This window comes from Heterocephalus glaber, unplaced genomic scaffold, assembly GCF_053883595.1.
Source record: "Heterocephalus glaber isolate CG9 unplaced genomic scaffold, H.glaber_assembly_v1.0 deba00000942, whole genome shotgun sequence".
NCBI classification, from domain to species: Eukaryota; Metazoa; Chordata; class Mammalia; order Rodentia; family Bathyergidae; genus Heterocephalus; species Heterocephalus glaber.
The window spans coordinates 1297060-1309670 of NW_028258174.1; the positions used below are offsets into that span (position 1 = coordinate 1297060).

General features: G+C 37.4%; 1 long non-coding RNA gene across 1 annotated transcript in view; it reads right to left on the minus strand.

The window, feature by feature from the left end:
• Positions 1–2221: 2221 nt before the first annotated feature.
• LOC101705318 (uncharacterized) overlaps positions 2222–12611 on the minus strand; it is a 136492-nt gene continuing 126102 nt past the window's right edge. Inside the window, exons 6-8 of the long non-coding RNA XR_015450328.1 lie at positions 6815–6951; positions 5372–5441; positions 2222–5253 (exon numbers count right to left, since the gene is read on the minus strand). This is a non-coding gene — a long non-coding RNA (uncharacterized LOC101705318). The remainder of the gene's footprint in view (positions 5254–5371; positions 5442–6814; positions 6952–12611) is intronic.

Below are 12611 nucleotides of genomic sequence, written 5' to 3' on the forward strand. Positions count from 1 at the left end.
CTCAGGTGTTCTTTGTCATGGAAGTATCTTTTTTCCCCATCAATTTTGAAAGATAATTTTGCAAGATACATCAGTCTAGGTTGGAGGTTGTTTTCTTTTAGGGGTTGAAATACCTCACACCAGGCTCCTTGACTTGAGGGTTTGTGTTGAAAAGTCTGCTGTGATTCTGATGGGCTTTCCTTTGCATGTGATTTGTTTCTTTTCTCTAACTGCTTTAGTATTTTGTTCTTCTGTTGGGTTTCCAGAATCTTAATTATTATATGTCTAGGTGTAGATTTTTTTTGATCATGGCTAGTTGGAGTCCTATATGCCTCACTTATCTGTATGCCAAATTCTTCTGCTCTTTTTGGGAAGTTTTCTGTCATTAATTCTGTGAACAGATTTTTTTATGTCATTTGTACTTTCTCCTGCTTTTTCATGGACACCTATCAGTCATATTATTCTTCTTTGCATCCTCTAGGAGCTGTTGGATTGATTTCTCATGGTCCCTTACTATTTTTAAGAGATCTCTCTTTTCATGGTCACTGACTGCCATCCTGTCTTCTATATCTGATATCCTATCTTTAGATTGGCTCAGTCTGCTGAGTATACTTTCAATAGAGTTTTTAATCTCCTGGATATCTGTTTGAATCTGTTTCATGGATTCCATTTCTTTCCTATGCTCAGCATTCATGGCTTCCATCATGGTCCTGAACTCATCTATTTTTTTTTCATCTGTTGCTGTTCTAGAATCTCTAATCATGTCTTTTATTCTGCTCACCATCTCCACAGTTATCTGGGAAATTATTTCTGTTTTGAATTTTTCTAGAGCCTCATTCATCTGTTCTGTTACTTCTTATGCTATCAGTTCAGGGTGTCCAGGTGGTTGATTATCAGACTTTTCCACCTCATTTCCCCCAGAATTTGCCTTTGGTGAGCTGGAAGTCTGGGATTGTGCCTTGCTTAGATGTCTTCTCATTTCTATTTTTGTTGTTGGTACTGTCCTTGGTTAAATTCCTGGGTTGATACTTTGATAATGCTTATTGTAAGTATCTTTGTTGCTTGTATTTAGAACCCTTATGGAATGATTGCTTTTCAGAAGTGTCTTCCAGATATAGCTGGTCTTTAGGTTTTGAGTCTCTAATGACTCTGGGGCAATCTCATTTTCATTATATCAGGAAGGATAACTGATTTGATCAATCACAACAGCTTAGCCCAAGTGATACACTTAGCAACAACAATACTATCAAGCACAGTTTAGAAAATGACAATTTGTGGTAGGTATTAATCTATTACTGTTAACCATGTGAATTAAATCAAAATTGAAGATCAGCCCAAAATATTTTTATAGTGAATAAACTCTCCAATATAGCAACTTTACCCTTTGGATGGGAACTTAAAAGGAGTTGGGGAGCAAGAGATTAGATAGGTAGAAGGATAGGGAAAGGTTATCAGTGAGGCCAGAGGACACAGGAAGATCACTCAAACTCCAGGGAATGGTTGAAGACAAGAGGAAAAGACAGAATGAAAGAACAAAGACAAGAATAGAACAACCTAACAGCAATAGGAAAGCTAGAAACTGTAACAAAAAGGGAGATGAAGAACAATGTGGGAGAGCAAGAGAGCAAGAGTGAGAGGAAGAGAGAAAGAAAAGTAAAAAAAGAAGAAGAAGAAAGAGGAAAAACATTGAAAAGAGTAGAGAAAAAATGAAAAATTAAAATTAAAAATAAGGGAAAAATAATTTTGAAAATAAAAAAATAAAAATGAAGGGCCTCCTTCAGGGTATGTCTCTGCTGTCACGATAGACAATGTGGACTGCAGTGTGTAGATCAAAGACAATTAGTCTCAGCAAGCCAGTAGCAGACCCTTGAGATTCAGGCTGATTTCTGGCTGTAAGGCCCAAGTTGAACTCTCTGACCTTCTGCAGCGTTGAACTCTGCAAGGCTCTACTGCAGGTTCCAGCTGCCTTTCCGCTGAAGATAGTCCACGTTCCAATGGGAAGTGGTGATCCCTCCAACTTACCAAGTACAGTGGTCTGGTGTGCCTTGTTTGCAGATTCTCTTCACTTTTTCAGTGGGCTTCAATTTTCACCAAGGAGCCTGAGAGAGGCCCTCTTTCTGTTGCTCACTTCTGCTCTATCTTCTGGAGCTCAGGACAATAGCCTTTATGAGCCCCTGTGCCTCTGCAGTGTGGATCCAGGTACAGGCAAGGCCAGGAGGCCAGAGGTGGCGGCGGCGGGGAGGGGGGTGGGGTGCTGGGGTGGTGCTGCAGGCGTGGCTCTGCTCCTCACTAGACCATTCCTGGCTGGGAGGCATGGGTGGGGCCGGGGCCGTGCCTGTCATATGTGTTTTATTCATGAAATTGGTGTCAGACTTCACACAGTTGTGCAACCATCACCATGAGATTCCAGAAAGTTTCCATGATCCCACGAAGAAACTACATTCATTAGAAGTCACTCCTCACACCACTCTCCTGGGACCTGCTAATTTATTTTCTGTCTTTGTAGAGTTGCCTATTCTGGCCATTTTATACAAATGGAATCATTCAGTGTGTAACCTTCTATGTCTGCCTTTTTCCACTTAGCATAATGTGTTCAAGATCCATCCATGTTGACATGGATCAGTTTCTCATTTCTGTTTATGGCTGAGATATCACATTTTGTTTATTCATTATAAGTTGATGGACATATAGATTGTTCCTAGTTTGTTTGTTTGTTTTGAGGTACTGGGGATTGAACTTAGGGCATTTATACTGAACTACATCCTCAGTCTTTTTTTCAATTTTTTTACTTTGAGATAGAGTCACACTAAATCACTAAACTGCCCAGGCTGCCCTCAAACTTGCAATCCTCCTGACTCAGTTTCCCAGAGTGCTGGGATTACAGGCATGTGCCGTCACATCCAGTTTTTCCCAAGTTTGTACTATTAAGAATAATGGCACTATGAACATTCATGTACAGGTGTTTCTGTGGACATATTTTCATTTTTCACTTAAGTGTGAGATTCCAAGATCATATGGTAACTCTTTTGTTTTGGGTCTACTAGGCTCAGGCTTTATGCATCTAGGCAAGTACTTAACTTCTGAACTACATTCCCATCCTCATGTATTTAACTTTTCTAAGGAACTGCTAAATTATTTTTCAAACTGATTGCATTGTTATTTATTCCTACCAATAATGTATGAGGTTTCCAGTTTCTTAACATCCTTACCAACACTTTTTTCTCTGTATTTGTGACTATGCCCATCCCAGTGGGTATGAAGTAGCTCATTGTGGTTTTGATTTTCATTTTTCTAAAAACTAATGCAGTTGAGCACTTTTTATGTGTGTACTAGCCATTTATATATTCTTTGGAGAAATATTTATTTGATTCCTTTGCTCATTTTTATATTGGGTTGTATGGTTGTATTTTTATTGATAAATTTTAAAGGTTTTAAAATACAGATAGTTCCCAACTGATGATGGTCTGACTTAATGCTTTTCAATATTATGGTGGTATGAAAGTGATATACATTCAGTAGAACTTATACTGAATTTTTATCTTGCCTAGAGGTAGTAATAGGCACTACAATAGTCTCTGTCTGTCTGTCTCTCTCCCTCTCTCTCTCCTTCCCTCCCTCCCTCCATGCTGGACAGTGACAGTGGACCAGAGCTCCCAGTCAGCAGTGCAATCATGTGAGTAAACAACCAATACAGTATACTGTGTTGCTATGATGTTCAGTAGCTTAAGTATATTGAACGCAGGTTAGACTCGATACATTAAACTTACAGTGGGTTTATCAGATGTGACTCCATCATTAGTCAAAGAGCATCTGTGTGTGAGTACATGTATTTTAAATACAATTCCCCTATCAGATATATGATTTGTAATTATTTTCTCCCATTCTGTGATTGTCTTTTTACTTTCTTGATGGTTTTCTTAGAAGCATAAAAGCTTTTTATTTTAATGAAGTCCAATTTACCTATTTTTGCTTTTGTTGGTTTTGCCTTTGGTGTAATATGCCAAATGTATCTGTATTATGTATATGTTAGTAAATTTATACATGTTAGAAAATGATATGATGAGAGGATCTTTTAAAAAAAATACCAATTAACTCAGTGCCTTTCTACATACCTTTATAGTCTAAATGCTCATATATACATACTTAGGTTTGATTTAGGGCCACTGTTGAAACTTTGTTGGTTTTTCTCAAGGTGACCCTAAAGTAGTCTGAGTGAACATTCAAAAGAAAAGTGAGATGTGAATAGTAGCACATGCCTGTAATCCCAGCACTCAGGAGGTTGAGGCAGGAGGATCACAAGTTCAAGCCCAGTCTAAGCAACACAGAGAGCTCAAGGCCAGCATGACTACATAGTGAGATCTTGTCTCAAAAAACCAACAACCCACTACCACCACCACCACCTCAAAAAAGAAAAAGAAAAGATAAACGATACCTATAGTTTTGTTTTTGCCCCACCTTCCATTGTAATGCCTTTAGGAAACGTTTATAGACTGGAATGGAATTGGAAACAGCTGTAGGGAGAAGCATGATGAGTCAGGGTGGCCAGCACTGTGATCCTGCCTTGTTCACATTGTTTCTGTTTCTGCTTAGGTCACCTCTACTCTGGCACAAACTGCTTTTTCAACACATTCTCAAACAATCATAATAATCATTAGTTTTCTTTGTCAAATACTTCCAGTTCTCTCTTTCAGACCCTCCAGTGGTTAGGTGGGCTCTTGAACCTAGTTCCAGCCCACGAATTGTAGGTGAAATGTCTGGGGCAGTGCCACAGAACAGTGGTAGAGAAACTCTGGCACACGAGCTTCAGCAGGCTGTTTGTTGTCATTGAGAGGTCTAAAATCTTCGCTATCACTGCTCCCAAATTTTCTTTTCCTCCAGAAATGTTCAAAGTGGTGGCTGCTCATCAGCCCAAATCCCTAAGTGACTAAGGTTCACACAGCTCTTCTGTTCTAGCAAGAGCAAGAAATACAATTTAAGAACTGTGAAGCACAGCATGACCTGTCCTGACCAATATACCATTTACTGTCTGGTCTGCTGTTTGTTTGTTTTGTTTTTTGACAGTTCTGGAGATTGAACCCAGGGCCTTGGGCATGTTAAGCAAATGCTCTACCATGAAGTACATCGTTAGCCAAATGGTCTGCTTTCTTGAAAGGGGAGGAAAGGAAGAGTTTAAGGTAGAGCATGAAGAAACAGCCTGGAAGTGAATGCATATTGGTGCCTTCACTCAGAAGTTGCATGTTCCTGAAGTGTTCCATTGTCCAAAAAGTGGAATGCCTGGGAAATTAACATGTATATAAAAGTAAAAGGAATACATATTTAGTTATATGGAATAAGTCATCATTTTTTGAATAAGTTATATTAAATAGGTTATATTGAGTAAGTTATAACTTACAGAAGAAGGTGCTGGAGGTGTAGCTTAGTGGCAGAGCACTTGCCTAGGATGCCTAGGCCCAGGGTACCATCTTCAACACCAGAAATAAAACAAATTGAAAAGAAAAGAACCTGTTTACAGAACGTGGAAAAACCAAACAAATGGTTTTCAGCATAAATCAAAACCTTTATCCCAGCCAGACCTTGAGCATAGCCCAAGAAATGTGAGGGCTGGGGATGGATCTTAGTGGTAGAGTGCTTGCCAAGCAGGTACAGGAGGTCCTGGGGTTGATCCTCAGTGTGCACACATACACACACAAACACACACAATGTGAGGTTGATTCAATACATTTGATAGATATTTATCCTTTTCAGTCGATTCCATAGCCTTTTACACTTCTATTTAGTGAAAGTCTACAAAACCCTGACAATTACATTGTTCCCATCTCCAAAATATACCAAACACAAGGCTTCAGCAAATTGGTATAAATTTTATAAGCAATTAATATTTTAAAAGTAGGTATATATGTAATTTGGCAAACTGATCATTTGGCAAGTAGCTGTTGACCTAGAGCTTTTATGATACTAAAACCTTCACAATCATGACCCAGATATATCAGAAAAAAACAAAGGATTAACATCATGTATCAGAGTTCCCATGTATACTGGTGTTTTTGTTTTGCCAGATGATTAGAATTTCAGCACTTCTAGAAGAAATAGCTTACCTAAATGTTTCAAAGGAAATGTAGGTTAATCCTGGTGTGAGAGAACGTCCACTAGGAAAGATGATATGTTTTGAGGCACAATGAATTGTCAGTACAAAATTATTACTGGCAAGAAAATTTATAGTACTATAAAATAACCTTTGAAATTAGCCTACCAGCTAAATTGCACTGCCATCATCATAAGCAGGTGACTTAAAACATTAAGAGTGGTTGTTTTGTTTTTGTTTTTGTTTTGTGAGACAGGGTCTCACTATATAGCCCAGGCTGGCCTTGAACTCACTTTGTAGCATGGGCTGGGCCTTGAACTCACAGCGATTCTCCAGCCTCAGCCTCCTGAGTGCTAGGATTACAGGTGTGTGCTACCATGTCTAGCTCAAGAATGTTTTAAATATTAAGAATGTTGAATAATTCTGAATATATTACTTTTAATTTTATCATGTCCCATTTTTATGAAAATTACTTCCAAACACAAATATAATATCAACACATGTCTGATCAATATGTTGTATAAATATTTTATCAATGCCTGTACCATATCTAAAGAGTAAACAAAAAATACTAAAATATTTATATATAGATCAGTTACTCTCTTCTGTTTGAAATTTAGCTCTCCTCTTCCAACTTTCACCACACACATGCATGAGCACGCAGACACACACCACTTAAAGTGGTGCATTTCTCAGTCATGGGTTTTTATGTTACCATATTATTACACTTCTCTATGAGATAGCCCTACTTACCACACTACGGATTCTTGAAGGCAATGAAAATATCAATTATTTTGCATCTTCCAAAGCATAACACATAGAATACTGTTAATGTTTGTTGAATGAATTCATCAGTCTAATGTTGCCAATGCACCACTGTTTCCATAATACTAAAAGACACAAAAAATAGAAGTTTTGTTAACTGCAAAGGAAAAGATAAAACTGTCATTTTCTTCTTATATAATTGCATGCCTGGAAACCTCTAGAGAATCAACTGAGAAACAATTACAAATAATAGAAGACTTGAGTAAGGTGGCTAGGTACAAAATTAGTGTTCAGACATTAATATTTTTATATAGGTAAATAAGAGTCTGTTAGAACTACCCTGTTCAACACAGTAGCCACTAGCCACATCTGGCTATTAAAACATATTAAAATTAAATAAAATTTTAAATTTTATTCATTAGTTACATTACCACGTTTCAAGTTCTCAATAGTCATTTGACATTTAGGGGAAAAGAAGTAATCTGAAATTATTTTTCCATATGTCATAGGTAAAAATAAGAGTCAGAAACATTCTGAAAAAGAGTTAGGGGAAATAGTCCTCACAAATATTAAAACACATTGTAAGACCATAATAATTAAAATATTTTCATAACCAAATACAAATAAAACAGTAGAGCCAGATATGGTGGTACATGCCTGTAATCTCAGCACTCAGGAGGCGGAGGCAGGAGAATCATCACAAATTTGAAACTAGCCTGGACTACATAGTGAGTTCAAGGCCAGCCTGAACTATATAGCCAAGACAAGACCCTGTCTCAAAAAACAAACAAACAAACAAAAACAAAAAACAGTAGAGATTTCAGAAGTTTACTCTTAACCATAAAATTTTTGCTTGTAAAGGAAGCCTTTCAAATCAGTGGTAAAAGATGATTTATTCCGTAAATCACATTAGATTATAGTAGCTATCTAGAAAAAATATATTTGTATCTCTACTTTAATATTCACTCCAAACTAAATTCCATTGTAACAAAGATTTAAACATAAGAGAAAATTACAGTCACGTGTCATTTAATCACAGAGGTATGTTCTGAGAAATGCATATTAGGCAGTTATGTTGTTCTGTAAACACTGTAGAGTGTACTTACGTTGAGACAGCTATGACATCACTAGGTAATATAACCTTATGTGACCACCACCATACATTCACTGTCTTGCTGATCTAAATATCATTATAGGGTATAGGAGTGGACACTATAGCATTGCTTGTAGTAGCAAAACACTGGAAACAACCTAAGTGGCCTTTAATGACTTAAATGTTTATGACATCTCTGTTGCATTTAATACAATTTAGCCATTGGGGAAGAAAATTTGTGGCTGTATGTTGTTTTGATATAGATTGAAGGTGGGCCGGGATTTAACTCAATAGTTCTGGCTCCTGCCTCACAAATGCAAGGTCCCGAGTTCGATCCCGGGTACAAAAAAAAAAAGAAAAAAAAAGACCAGATATAGATTGAAGGAGAGTAGATGCAGTAAGTTGCCATTTGGGTAGTATTCACGAGCAGGCTTGTGCATGTTTTCCTCTGAAGAGAAAAATAAGGGACAGAGATGAGATGTATTTGGGGAAAAAGTCTCTTTTTTCCCCTCACTTTCACACCTCAACAATCAATACGAAGACTTTTGTCCTCAGAAGTGTGCGAGTTTTTCCTCACACACCAAGCAAGCAAGCAATTCTGCCACAGTGGATGTTAGCTGAGTACCCACTAATCCAAGTCACTTCTGACAAGATCTGCCCAGAGATACAGTCCTATTCCCACAGGCTGGGTGCTGAGTCCCCAACACCACCTCCCTTACACACTTCGGATCCCAGTTGCAAGCCCCAGGTTGTTTTCACTTGTGCTTCTGACCAGCTTGCTGTAAGTTGGAGTTCCCAAACGCTCTCCTTGGGTTTGATTAATTTGCTTGGGCAGCTCACAGAACTCAGGGAAATACTCATTATGTTTACTGATTTATTATAAAAGATATTACAAAATATGCAGCTAAAGAGACATATAGGACAAGGACAGGTGCTCCTCCCTTCAAGACTCTTCATGTATTTGGCTGTCGGAAGGTTTTGGAACCTCTGTCTTTGAGTTGTCTTGGAGCCTGCATTGCGTAGGCATGATTGTTGGTAGACTGCAAGAGGAAATGCAGCCATTGCCTCTCTGTGCAGCATTTCTTCCTCCCTGGCATGGAGCAGCTTACTGTGCCCTCTCTTATGACTTACTATGGAACATGGATAGGCAGAAAATTTCTTTATGGTTAATTTCAACACAGTAAGTTGGGGGAAGATTGAAGTTTCTATGATCTACCTTAGAGAAGAGAAATTCTAGTTGTTATACAGCCCTAGTTGAAGAGGAAGTATAGCTGAAACCATGGTCAAAAATTTTTGTTTTTTTCTTAAATTCTTTTATTGGTATATTTTAGGTATACAACACATTTACATTTCTCTTTGGGAACTTGTACCTTTACATGATGCATCTTGGTTCTTTTTTTTTTTCCCCATTCCTAGCCCTCCCTTCACCCCCTCCACCCTTCCCTAGTTACAAAGACTTTATTTCCATTTTTTCCATTTCTCAGCATTTTTCCTTTCCCTTCTTTCCTTTCCCCTGCCCTGCCCACTACCCCTACCCTTTGGACCTTTTCTTCTTATTTTGCATCTTCGATTATTCATTCTAATCATTGGTACATTTTAGGTATAAAATATAATGACATTCATCATTGGAAATTTGCACCTTTACATAATCTCTCTTGGTTATTTTTCACCCTTGCCCAGCCCTCCCTTCAACCCCTCCATTCCTCCCTATTTACAAAGATTTTGGTCCTATTTTTCCATTTTCTCATATTAATTCCATTCCCTTCTTTCCTTTCCCCTGCCCCTCCCACTTCCTTTCCCTTTGCCCCTTTTCTTCCTATTTCACATTACTTATTATATGTTTTAGTCCTTATTTATACTTTCAGTTTCTCACACCAGAGAAACTATTTGGTATTTATACATGTGTGTCCTATTTACTTCACTTAAGAGTATCGTCTCAATGTGCATCCACTTAACTATAAATGTCTCTAATTTCTCATTTTTTATGGCTGAGTAGTACTCTATTTTATTAAAAAACCACATTTTCTTTATCCAGTCTCCAGTTGATGGGCATTTGGGCTGTTTCCAAGTTTTAGCTATTACAAACTGTGCTGCTATGAACATGGGTGCACATATATCATTGTGGTATGATTCTTTTAATTCTTTGGGGAAGATCCCCAGCAGTGGAATAGTGGGGTCAAATGGGACTTCCAGTCCTAGTTCTTTGAGGTATCTCCATACTGCTTTCCACAGTGGTTGCACCAGTCCACACTCCCACCAGCAGTGGAGCAGGGTTCCTCTTTCCCCACAGCCCCGCCAGCATTTGTTATTGGTTGATTTCATGATAGCAGCCATTCTTTCTGGAGTGAAGTGGAATTTCAGTGTTGTTTTCATTTGCATCTCTCGAATGCCATGGTCAAAAATTTTAAAATGCATACCTTAATACATTATCACAAAAGGAGATTTGATTTTCAATCATGATTCCTTGTATCATTAATATAAATTAACTGTTTTAAAAACAAATCAGTTTACTATAAAAATTAGGTCCTCCAAAAAAAGGTTAATTCCTCAAACTAGACAGGTTTGCTATGACAAGGTCAGAGCCCTTGTTGACAAAGAGTATGAGCCTATAGTAGGATAAGGAATCTATGTTGAGACACCTGCAAAACTGAGCCAGCATCACCCCTCACCTCTACAGCACTCTATGGGCCAATAGTCCTCTTTTTTTTTCAGTTTTTATTTTTTTAGCACATGTGTGCAGTTCATAATGATTACACTCCTATGGACAGTTGGCACATGTACATAATACATCTCAATTTTTTTTCATCCCTTTTCCTTCCCTTCCCTTCCTTTCCCTCCAACTGTTAATCTCCTTTCCATTTGATAAAGATCTATCTCCCTACTTCCTATTATCTATATTTTAATTTGTTCTTTATTTATATTTTGGGTTTTTCATATAAGAGAAACCATGTGATATTTAAGCTTGTGTGTCTGATTTAATTCACTTAACATTATGGTCTCAAAGTACATCCATTTTCCTACAAATGACTCAAAGTTTATCCTTCTTTACGCTAGGGTAATACTCCATTGTGTATAAATACCACATTTTCTTTATCTACTCATGTGTTGATGGACATATGCTGCTTCCAGGATATAGCTTTTATGAGTTATACTCCTATAAATATGGGTATGCATGTATCACTATAATATGATGTCTTTAAATCCTTGAGCAAGATACTTAGAAGTGGAAAAGGTGGGTCAAATGGAATTTCTGGTTTTAGTTTTTTGAGGAATCTCCGTAGCGCTTGTACTGGTTTACATTCTTGCTAACAATGTAGAAAGGTTCTATTTTCCCCTGCAGCCTTGCCAGCATTTGTTATGATTTGATTTCTTATTACTTGATTTCTGGTGTAAGATAGAATGTCATTTGCATTTTTCTGATGTCCACCAATGTTAAACATTTTTTCATATATTTATTGGCCATTTGAACTTCTGAGAAGTGTCTATTGATTTTACTTGACCATTTTTTTGACTGGGTCTTTTACCTTGGGGGTTATAATTTTTTTGAGTTCTTTTATAGTCTACGTATTAGTCCTCTGTCCAAGAATTGCTGGCAAAAATGTTTCTCTCTCTGTAGGCTGTCTCTTCACAGTGTTGGTTTTTCTTTGTTGTGCAGAAGCTTTTTAATTTGATAAAATCCCATTTGTTGATTTTTGATGTTATTTCTTATGTGACTAGAGTTCAGTTCAGACAGTCCTTGCCTACACCTTTGTCTTCAAGAATTTTACCTATTTTATATTCCAGCAGATTAAGTGTTTCTGTTTTAACATTTAGATCTTTGATCCATTTTGATTTTAGTTTAGCACATTTTCTGCAGGTGAATAACAAGTTTTCCCAGCACCATGTATTAAAGAGGGTGTCTTTCCTCCCATGTATATTTTTGGCCCCTTTGTCAAAGATCAGAGCACTGAACATGCCTGGGGTTGTTTCTGCATCCTCTGTTCTGTTCCACTGACACACATGTCTGTTTTTGTACCAATACCATGCTGTTTTTGTAACTGTAGCTTTGTAATACAACTTCAAATCTGGGATCATGATGCCTCCTGCTTTGCTCTTGTTGCCTAGAATTGCTTTTACAATTCTGGGTCTCTTCTGGTTCCATATGAATTTTAGGATTGTCTTCTCTAGTTCTGTGAATATTTTGATTGAGATTACATTAAATCTGTATATCAGTTTTGGAAGTATGATCATTTCGACAATATTGGTTCTGCCTATCCCAGCACAGGAGATGTCATACCATTTTCTGATGTCATTTTCAATCTCTCTTTTTTATTTATTTATTTATTTTCATTTGTTTGTTTAGGTACCGGGGATCGAACTCGGGTTCTTGCACTTGCGGGGCAGGCAGCAGAATCGCTGAGCTAAATCCCCAGCCCTCAATCTCTTTTTTTAGAATACTGTTGTTTTCATTGTGGAGCTCTTTCACTTCCTTAGTTAGATCAATTCCTAAGTATTTAATATTTCTTGATGCTGTTGTAAATAGTAGTGTTTTCCTCATTTCTTTCTCAGTGAGTTCATTATTGATGTACAGGAATGCTATTAATTTTTGTGTGTTTATTTTGTACCTTGCTACATTTCTGATTTTGGTTATTAATTCTAGGAGTCATCTAATGGAATTTTGGGGGTTTTCTATGTAGAGGATCTGCAAATAAT